General features: G+C 36.4%; 1 long non-coding RNA gene across 1 annotated transcript in view; it reads right to left on the bottom strand.

The window, feature by feature from the left end:
- Positions 1-7,417: 7,417 nt before the first annotated feature.
- LOC131419561 (uncharacterized) overlaps positions 7,418-8,329 on the bottom strand; it is a 68,961-nt gene continuing 68,049 nt past the window's right edge. Inside the window, exon 4 of the long non-coding RNA XR_009223283.1 lies at positions 7,418-8,211. This is a non-coding gene — a long non-coding RNA (uncharacterized LOC131419561). The remainder of the gene's footprint in view (positions 8,212-8,329) is intronic.

Raw genomic sequence — 8,329 nt, 5'->3', positions numbered from 1 at the left:
AGAGGAAAAATTCACCACCGTATGTGATACTGTGTTATTCTTTACGGTGTATAGATTTGGTTCATGGAAACTGCTAACTTGCTTCCTTTCTTCTAATATATGAATCTACCCATTCGTGTGTGTGTGTGTATGTGTGTGTGTGTGTATGAGTAGTTAATTTAAATAAATTAGCAAAGAGACTACCCATGCCTCCACATATCTAGTCTCTCTTTTTTCCTTGCTAATACCCTGCCTCTCACTTTTTATCTGGGTACAGGATGGAAAGAATAATAATAGAAGTGACCTGGGTCTCTCCTGAATACAGAACTTCACAATCTGCCAAAATCTGTACTACCACTCCAACTGCACAAGCCTCAGCATCAAGAAGCCAGGAAAGGAATGCTACAGTCACCAGCTCCAGAACCACGCATCTCGATTACGACTCTCCACAAGACGAACGTCCTATGTCCTCTCTCTCTCTCTCCATGTAATTTGGTTCTGAATCAAAATTTTGAGAGGAGGAATCTAAATTACATCCCCAAACTTGCAGGATAATTTTGGAAATGTATTTTTTTTTTTTTTAAAGATTTTATTTATTTTCTTTTTTTCAGCCCAAAGCCCCAGTAGATAGTTGTATGTCATAGCTGCACATCCTTCTAGTTGCTGTACATGGGACGCGGCCTCAGCATGGCCGGAGAAGCGGTGTGTCGGTGCGCGCCTGGGATCCGAACCTGGGCCGCCAGCAGCGGAGCGCGTGCACTTAACTGCTAAGCCACGGGGCCGGCCCATGAAATGTAGTTTTTAAATTAGTAGCCTCTGTATGCTAGAAGGGGTCTGCAGTATCTACCAACAAAAATTTTATAAATTTGCTCAAGGCTACTACGTAAATGAAATTAGATTTGTCATGCACTGTTCTTAAATCCCTTTTCCAAATGACCCACTAATCTCTGCCACCCCACTGGCCAAATAAGATTAAATTCTATTTTTGATGCTGTGACCAGACCCTGAGAAAATAAAAATGAGGAGGAAAGCTTAAATACAGTGAAAAATAAGTAGCAAAAACAGATGCAGAGACCATTTAGAATCACAAAGCACTTGAAACACCTCTTTCCCAATTTCACGTGGTTAGTTCTCAAATGTCGCACTCCGCTCCTCTCTGACTACTTTGATAACATGATTACTAAATTGCTTGATTTACTTTATGTCTTAAATGACACTGGCAATTGTATTAATCATGTGTTAAATTCCAGTGATTTAATAAGATGACTAAAATGAACAGGCTTCTACCTTGTTTAAAGTATAAATGATATCCTCCTAGTATAAAAGAAAAGTTTGTCAGGAAAATGCCAATTATTTAACTAGAAGATTGAAGAATAACAAGTGTTTTGCTAATGCCTTGAATCTCATTTTTCTCAAATGACTTCTAATCACACTCAATGCATTGGAAAAGAAAGAGAACGCTTAGAAACACATCTATGTCTTGCTCTACACATTGAAAGAACATCTGGCCATGGCCCAACCAGTTCATCACTTTGACTGATTAGTGTTTAGTTCTGACTCACTCCAAGGCTAGTTTGTCCACAATTTAAAAAACAAAATAAACAAATAGATATAAACGCCATATTAGGCTATTACTTGCTAAAGAAAGGAGATACACTATCTACTATCAAACAACTTTTCGTAGATGTCATTGAGAGTCTAAAGAGAAATGGAATGACAGAGAGGTCCCTTTAGATGTTCAGCACTTCCTCAGCTTCTCAATAGCCATGGATACTTGGATACTTATATCTGAAATCTGGGACCATCTCTCAAAATCCACTTCCTTTTGAGGAAAATACCCTGACATTGGTCTGTCTTTCAACTGTATTCCCCTAAAGACATGTCTTCTCTATAACCCATCAGTTTACCACTCCAGAGTCCTGCCTTTTCTCCTCAGCCTACACTTGGAGTTGTCAACCATTTTGTTCCTACATATTACAATCTTCGAGGGTCTGGGATAGGAGCTGAGGATGGAAAAAAGTAGCAGCTCTTCTTGGGAGCCCTCACAGCTCCTCTCTGAATTTATCTTGGATATGTACCAAGCCCAGGGAAGAGGAATGGATTAGCGGAAAAAAAGCACATCATCTTATTAATATTGGGCTTAAAATCCTTAGGAGAAAAACAAAGTGAACAATTGAGCACTATATAAATTTATCAATAAATTTTATCAATGTTATCAATCATTAAGGAAAGAATTTGGTTGGCTTCTGTCTCTGGTTCCAAGGAGGTAACCTCTTGTGATGATTAATTTTATGTGTTGCCTTGGCTGGCCACGGTGCCCAGATATTTGGTCAAACATTACTCTGGGTATTTCTGTGAAGGTGTTTTTTGGATGAGATCAACATTTCCTTTGGTGGACTTGGAGTAAAGCAGGTTACTCTCGATATGTGGCAAGTCTCATTGAATCAGGTAAAGGCTTTAGTAGAAAAAGATTGATACTTCTGGAAGAATAGGGAATTCTGCTAGCAGACTGCCTTTGGATTCCAACTGCAACTCTTTCCCAGGCCCCCAGCCTGCAGGTCTACTCTACAGATTCTGAACTTGCCAAGCCTCCACAATTGCATGAGCCAATTCCTTAAAATTAACAAAAAAAAAAATTTTAACTCTGTCTCTTGAGAGATAGAGAGACATCCTGTTGATTCTGCTTCTCTGAAGAACCCTGACTAATATATCTCTAAATGTTTGGAATTTCCCAATGATAAGAGTGCCTTTATTATTCATGGTGGGCCCCTCATTATGCTAATGAGGCGACTTATGATGCTGCCCTAGACGGTTTACACTAACAAGATGACCCAGAATAGTGCTAGCCACCCCAGAAAGACTGACCATATGATTAGAGGCTTTGAACCATGTGATATCTGCTGGATTTCCAGCTGGCAACTGAGTCACATGAGCAGCAATTCATTCAATCATACATATATAATGAAACAAAAACTCCAGACAGAGCAGCTCAGTTGAGTTTCCCTGGTTGCCTATACTCTTTAAGTATTTCCATACATTGGTACCAAGAGCAAATGCTTCCCTGAGGAAGATTCACGTCTAGAACTCCTCCAGATTCTGCCTATGAGTCTCTTCTTTTGGCTGGTTATTGTCTTATCTTTTTGCTATAATATGATTGCAATTGTGAGTACAGTGTTTGCTGTGAGTTCTGTGTACCTTTCTAGAAAATTATGGAATCTGAGGATAATTGTGGGAGCCCCCAAATTTGTAGCCAGTTGGTCTGAAGGTGAGTGATTCTGGGGACCACCAAAATTGTGGCTGGTGCCTAAATGAGGGCAGTCTTGTGGATGATTGTCATTAAACTTGATTTTGGCAATCTCACTGCAGGAAGAGATATACCACATTAAATTTTTGTGTGTATGTGTGTGTGTGTGTGTGTGAGAGGAAGATCAGCCCTGAGCTAACATCCGTGCCAATCCTCCTCTTTTTGCTGAGGAAGACCGGCTCTGAGCTAACATCTATTGCCAATCCTCCTCCTTTTTTTCCCCAAAGCCCCAGTAGACAGTTGTATGTCATAGTTGCACATCCTTCTAGTTGCTGTACGTGGGACGCTTCCTCAGCATGGCCAGACAAGCAGTGCATGAGTGCGCACCTGGGATCTGAACCCAGGCCACTAGTAGCGGAGCGCACGCACTTAGCCACTAAGCCACGGGGCCGGCCCCACCACATTAATTTTTAAGTAAAATAGGTTCTTATTTAAATTTCCAAATTATAAAGATTGTATTATGTTTTAAACTTCAGGGGCTTATGTCCAGGGATATGAATAGCATAAGAATCTCATAAAGTTCTGACTACAGCATGTCCACAGAATAGTATTTTTTAGTTTTCATCTTAACTTCAAAACCTGTCTCCTCCATATTCTAGCTACCTGACCTTGCCTAAATCATTATACCTATTTAATGCTCAAATGTATCGTCTGTGAAATAAAGATAAATATCTACTTCACTTAAGTTTTATGAAGATTATATGAGATGATGTATGCAATGTAATTAACAAATTATTTGGCTCATAATAAGCTCCTGATAAAGTAACAAACTCTGAATATCATATTATCAATATTTAATGATAAATAAAGCTCTAATATGCAATTGAAAACTCATGTTATACTAACATATTATTTCCTTATAGGCAGACCCACATAGGAAGTAAAGAAACAATATTGTTTGATGCTGGTTAAAGAAAATAGAGGGAGTTAAATAATCCGAATCCTTGAAGGCATGAAGCTGTAATTTATAAACTAATATATTTAGCTCAAAAAATGGATAGAATTGGCCAGGGGATGACAATATGTTCCACTGTTTTGGACAGTGCATGAATAAATTCTGTTCCAATTGCTACGTTTATTTTTCTTTTTCCATGTACCCATTGTTCATCAATGTCACTCCTGGCAGTATAATTATCTCTTTTAAATATTTTAATGCCTTCCATTTATTTTGAGTTGAGTCAGGCAAACTGGAGGTTATTTCATCTCCTTACAAAGCTGTTGCATGTCTTTCTTCATATGCATTTGTAATCTATTTCATAATTTATCAATCTGAATAAAAACTTCTATTTTTGTTTCCTCAAGTTCTCAGAGATATCTCTATTGCCATTGTCGATTCTGAGTACAGTGGTTAAGTTTGAGAATGGAGAAAGTAGTTGAAGACTCTATACTTGTTCAATGTTGTTTATTTCTATTTATCTTCTGTAAAATTATGCAAAGGGAAAAGTAGAAACAGATTATTAATCTTTTCGTTACTCATTTTAGTGTCACTTATTACTACGAACATACATTATTTCCTAAATAAAAAATATAAAGCAAGTTAAAAGTAACAAAACAGGGGCCAGCCCCGTGGCTTAGCGGTTAAGTGCGCACGCTGCGCTGCTGGCGGCCCAGGTTCGGATCCCGGGCGCGCACTGATGCACCACCTCTCCGGCTATGCTGAGGCCGCATCCCACATACATCAACTAGAAGGACGTGCAGCTATGACATACAACTATCTTCTGGGGCTTTGGGGGAAAAAATAAATAAATAAAAATTAAAAAAAAAATTTATAAAAAAAGTAACAAAACAGTTTACAGAACTAGACTGTCTAAATTCTATTCCCACTTCTACTAAAGTTACTTGGGCATCATATGCATCTGTTTTATCATTTGTAAAAGTAGGGCAATGACAGTACATTCATAATAGGAGAACCTTAGAAGAAGAAACCTTACACAATATGAGAGACCAAAATGCTAGTAACAGACTATTGTATGTAGCATCCCACCTGATCCAAGTTAGGTCAATCAGATTCTCTCTTCTAGGATTTTGGAATTAATATTCAATACATTGTATTAGTTAGATAATGAGCACACTTGTAATGAAAGTCACTGATTCAGAACCATAATTGGTACCATGGCAAGTTCTCCACAGAAGCTGTCATTGAAGGGAGAAAGTCTGACCTAAAGGAAACATGAAAATGAAAAGGTCTTACAGAGAGACAGAGGAAAAAAAACATCCTGTGACCTCACCAAAGAAAAAGAAAATTAGCTCTATTTTAAAATTTTGCAGTTGTTTTGTAGTCTGAAAATTTATCATTGGTTTTATTATTTTATTTCAGTTTTTATTTATTCGTTATTCCTCATATTTCCATTAAACTATCTAGTTGAGTTTATTTAGTAGCTCAAGTGAAAATGAAGATTGATTATGACAAAAATATGAACTATATATGATCTAATTAAATTATGTTAACCTAAATATAATTTTTCCCCATTTCAGTTGATACCATATACAAACTCCCTGTATGTTCTGTTTATCTAAAATAAACTCACCCAGGGGCCGGCCCGATGGTGCAGCAGTTAAGTGCACATGCTCTGCTGTGGTGGCCCAGGGTTCAGATCCCAGGCGTGCACCGACACACCGCTTGTCAAGCCATGCTGTGGCGGCATCCCATATAAAGTGGAGGAAGATGGGCATGGATGTAAGCCCAGGGTCAGTCTTCCTCAGCAAAAAAAAGAGGAAGATTGGCAGATGGTAGCTCAGGGCTGATCTTCCTCACAAAAAATTAAAAAAATAGAATAAAATAAACTCACCCAGACTATGTTTTTACATATAGTTCCCACAAGAAGTGGCTTCTCATATGCAATGTGAATTTCACCATGGAGGGGGAAATACATATATCTGACTTCATTATCAAACTTTGTATATGAAAAAAATTTTTAAATAGATGTAAAATATTGAGCATTTTCATAAGTGATATTAATCAGATTACTTAACAGAGTAACATACATACATGAGTGATTCAAAGTAAAAATTTGTTGGCACATTAAAAATTTGTCTAAAATTATATTGAATCTGCAAGTTTAATAAGACTTTTTAATACTGCTAAATAAACTAGTGTCATCCTTGTGTTATATTAGATTATACTAATATGTATATTTATTCCTTTTCTTAAGTAGGTGTTAAAAGTCTATAAAATATTCTGAATAAATATTTAAGAAAAGGGGATATGTGGATAAAATAATTTATCACACTTGTTTCAGAAAATTAATAAGCACAAATTTCTCTAAGAAATTTTCATAAAAACGAATCACATTAAACTAGAGTCACCAATAGGTGGTAATATAAAATACTTGGGGGGCAGGCCTGGTGGTGCAGCTGTTAAATGCATGCACTGCGCTTCGGCAGCCCAGGGTTTGTAGGTTCAGATCCTGGACACGCACCAATGCACCTCTTGTTAAGCCATGCTGTGGCAGCATCCCATATAAAGTAGAGGAAGATGGGCACGGATATTAGCCCAGGGCCAATCTTCATCAAGAAAAAGGGAGGATTGGCATCAGATGTTAGCTCAGGGCTAGTCTTCCTCAAAAAAGAAAAAACAACTTGGATCAAGCCTAATTCATCATCGTATGGTAATCTAATTCACTCATTGCTCAGAGAATAAAACTTTAGATAAAACCAGGGAGAATATACATTGTTAATATTAGTAAGAATGACACTATGCACTACAAATAGTTGTGGTCTAAAATCCAGACTTCCAACTTAATATTTTTATTTTATTCTTTAATTTCATTGTTTTTCACATTGTCAATATTACAAAAGAAATCAATTCAGCATTGATTTCCTATTATACTTAAAAGCTTTTATATTGATATCAATTTATAAAAATTTAAAGGCTCTTTCATGAAAAAAATAATAAATATTTTAAGGCCAAGATCATTATTTTTCAATAATTCTGAAAGGTCAAATTATACCCAGCGATTAGTTTACCAATTTTAGTATAATCTTAATTTGGTAATTGTAACAGATAAATATAACAACAAAACACAGATATAGTTTACATTTTAGAAACATTCTTGCTGGCTTCAATGGTAATGTGCAAAGATTGAAACAGGCATATGAAACAAAGCAAAAAATAACTGCCCTGTGTATTTTCAAAATAAATCTTTAAAATTCAGTATCAGAGAATTAAAAAAAAAAAAATCTTGGTAGATAAGGGGACCTTGAATGTTGGGTTGCCTAAACATAAATAATTTTTAATATAATATGACTTTTTTGTTTGAAGTTTTTCTTTAAGATAGAGTTGTAAATTATGAAATACCTACAGGAAATTACTAACCAAAACAGAGTAAATAATCAACAGGCATAACATAATACTGACATCCAGTGGCCACTTAGGCTAATTGCAAAGGGATGTTCTTTTTCAGATTATTCAAAACAAGAGTGTTGGTAAAAGATTTGTCATGATTATTTAATGTGATGTTATCCATGTGAGAAGCAATTTCCTGATCATAACATAAGTAACACATGTAACGTTACAGATTGCTTGCTATTAATAGTATATCGTTCTCTAATAACTCTCACAATTATTAATAAACTCCCAGGGTATTGAACAAACAAAAACAATATAGAATAATTAAATCCCTCCCAGGTTAATTCACTATCTACATATACAATTGCCAACATTTCTCTTTTGATAAATAATCCTACGGATATGTTTTGATTTTCAGTTTGCTCTCACAGGCTGTTTTTCACATGCTCCTTGGAATATGTTTCCATTTGTAACTGAGGCACAACATGTTTCAGCCAGAATGGACTGAGTGATACACTTATAAATATTGGCACACATTTATTCCTTCTTCAAATTACTGATTAGCAGAGAAATTGTGCTCACTGGAATTAGTCATGGGTCCAGACAGTTAGAGCAGCTCCCATCAGGAAGTTGCTATTTGCTGTGGAGAAAGAAAGAGAGAAAGAGTGAGAGAACATGAAGAGTTTCGTATGTTAATTAAATGTGATAGTTCACAAACGGCCGCAAGACTGCATTGGCATTGGCAGAGCCAGTCACCC

The sequence above is a fragment of the Diceros bicornis genome, chromosome 21, assembly GCF_020826845.1.
Source record: "Diceros bicornis minor isolate mBicDic1 chromosome 21, mDicBic1.mat.cur, whole genome shotgun sequence".
In the NCBI taxonomy this organism is placed as follows: domain Eukaryota; kingdom Metazoa; phylum Chordata; class Mammalia; order Perissodactyla; family Rhinocerotidae; genus Diceros; species Diceros bicornis.
Note: the sequence above shows the minus strand (reverse complement) of the source record. Positions and strands in the feature narration are given on the sequence as shown.